Genomic DNA, 3186 nt, shown 5'->3' with positions numbered 1-3186 from the left:
CCTGCCTTCCCCCACCCCAATCACTCTGAATTCCCCTTCTACTCAAAAATGTATCAATGTCTTAAAATATTTAATGAGGCAGCATCTCTTGCTTCCAAGGTCAGGTAAATTCAAATTTACATCCACATCTCTCTGGAGAAACCAATTCCTCCTCATCTCTATCCTTAATCTCCTCCCCTGCATCTTGAGTCTATGTCCCCTTGTTTGAGTCTCACCTAACAATGGAAACAACTTTTCTGTCTCTAACTCACCTATCATCTTCATAATTTTGCATGTTTCCATAAGAACCCCTCTCATTCTTCAAAGCTCCAAGTCTAGTACCAGACAACCCAATCTCTCATATGCCAATTCCCTCATCTCCATAATCAACCCAGTGAACCTCCTATGCACCATCTCCAAATCCAGTCCATCTTTCCTTCAGTTGGGAAACAAGAACGGCTCACAGTACTACAGGTGTTGCCTCACCTTCACAGTTGCAGCAGAACCTCCATGCCCTTAAATTCAATCCCTCAACCAATGAAGGCCAACATTGATTACCTCTTGTACCTGCAAATCAGCCTTCTGCAATCCCTAAACAAGCACTCCCAAGTCCCTCTGCACAAAAGCATGATGTAATCTTTCACCATTTAATGTGATCTATTTTTCCATTCCAATGAAGATGACTTTGCATTTACCAACATTGTACTCCATCTGCCAGACCTTGGCTGACTTACTTAACCAATCTATAGCTCTCTGCAAACTCTGCGCAATTTGTGTTCCACTTAAATGAACTGTCATTACAGCAGATATGCTACGTTCAGTTCCGTCTTCCAAATCATGAATGCATTTAGTCAAGAGTTGGGGCTTGGCAATATCCCCGCAGCATTCGCTGATCACGGATCTCTTATCAGAGGAATACCCATTTATTCCAACACCTACCTTCTCTTGATTAATCAATCTTCTCGCTATACAATTACATCACTCCAACTCCATGCATTATTTTCTTATGGATAAGGATTTCATGCAATACCTTACAAATACCTTCTGGATATCCAAGTATAAAACATGCACCCATTCCTCTCTATCCACTCCACTTGTTTATATCCTCAGAATCCCAGAAAATTTATCAAATAGGACCTGCCCTACCTGCATCTGTCAAATGAAACAATTTTTATCCAGATTTCTCACTATTTCTTACTGAATACTCCAAGCATTGTCCCAACTGTAGACTTTTAGCTTACTGGCCACAAGTTAGCTGGCATTTACCCATGCCTTTTTTAAAAACACCAAACTGCTGTTGACCAATCTGATGATGATGTTTATTGTCATACATCTTGTTCAATGTACATACACACCAAAACTCTTACCTGCTGCAGCCAAAGAGGTACTTGTAAAGAAAAACAATAATGTGCCTGCTAAGCCACTAAACCGAAAGGAACACACTGAGTCTTGCAGAGTTCTGGATTAAATGCTTTACTGGCTTAAAATTGCTTATTTAAAGAGGCCCACCTGGTCCCAGAGTCCTTAGCACCCCAGCGGGGCAGAAGTGACTTTGCCCCACATTGAACATCTCCATGGAAGCCACTGTCTGCGGTCTTTGCTGCAGCTCCTGCCGCCAGTTCACTTGTCATATGGGCGAGCCGCTACATGACCCCCCCTCCCCTACCCCCAGAACTAGTGACAAGAGGCACAGGAACCGTAACTTGTATATTGTCCGTTTTGCGTGGTCAACCTTGTCCCCAAGCAGTGTCCAGATGTGCCAGTTTGAGAGGGTCGATGGTAAATGACTCCTCCCAGCCCCCAATATCCAAAACACAGGTTATCCCATTGTTTTGCACTACCCTGAAGGGTTCTTTATATGGCCGTTGTAGGGGCGCTACAATAATAGAAAACTAATTGAATTAAATTAAGCAACATGAAATACAATAGATACAAAATTCATAAGAATTCTCGTGCAAAAAAAATGATTTGCAATAGTGCAAACAGTTCATGATTCATGTACCATGGGGAGGTTCAAGAGCCTAATTGCTGTTGGAAAGAAACTGTTCTTAAACCTGGAGGTGATGGTTTTCAGGCTTCTGCACTTTCTATCTCAAGTTAACAGTCAGGAGAGGGTGTGACCAAGGTGATGTTATGATGTTGGCGGACTTCTTGAGGCAGAACCTCACAGAGATGTTTGAAATGAATGGAGACCAAAGCCTGTCATGGACATAACTAGGCATACTATTTACAGCAGCCTTCTGCAAACCAGGCTCTGATGAACCACAAGGTATATTTTCCATTGTGCTTCTGTCAAAGTTTGATCAAGTATCAGACAACATGCCTGATCCCCTCTGACTCATGAGGAAGTGGAGATGTTTGTCTGCTTTGTACACGATTGCCTCAATCTGGTGGCTCAGGAAAAGGTATTCTGAAATATGAACTCTCAGTAATTTGAAGATTCAGATGCTCTCACTTCCCTCCCATCAGGCAGACAGGTGCATAGTGGCTCTCTCTCCTTATCTTGGTGACAGTGAGAGCAAGACTGCTGTTCTAGCACCACCCAACCAGGTTTTCCATCTCCATTCTGTACAATGAGCCATGCCAGGACCTGCCCAGAGTCCAGATCATTTTGATCGGTTATCTCAAATACCTCTCGATTTGCATAGTTTCTTTCAATGCATCTTGTACTTGTGACTATAAATTGAACCAAAATCTAAAATAATTGGAGGAACTAGCAAGGAACAAGAATTGAGACCAGCTTCCCATTGCATTCTGAGATTAGATGGAATATTTTTAAAATCTGCCTCTCATAACTCATTCCATGTAACCCAAGTGCACTAAAAACTTTCCCTCAATCTACTTTAAATGTCTCCCCCCCCCCCCCCCACTGCCAGGTATCCTACCCGTGAAAAAGATCGACTACCTACATGAACCATACCCTTCATAAACAATCTCAACGTCCCACATTCCAATGAAAAACAAACCCAGCTCTCCTTTAAACTGCACATCTCCATTCCAGGCAAAAATCTGACAAATCTCTTGTCCACTCTAATACAATCACATTTTTTTTTTAATTTTTTTTTTCAAAAATATACGTATTAAAATCCTCAACATCAATGTATTAAACTTTTTCTTACCAACAAAAATAAAACAATCCCTCCCTCCCTCACCCTTTCCATATATACAGTCAGAGTCTTTCTTTTATTGTATTTTTAGCCCCTATGG

The sequence above is a fragment of the Narcine bancroftii genome, chromosome 2 (genome assembly GCF_036971445.1).
Source record: "Narcine bancroftii isolate sNarBan1 chromosome 2, sNarBan1.hap1, whole genome shotgun sequence".
Classification (NCBI taxonomy): Eukaryota; Metazoa; Chordata; class Chondrichthyes; order Torpediniformes; family Narcinidae; genus Narcine; species Narcine bancroftii.
Note: the sequence above shows the minus strand (reverse complement) of the source record.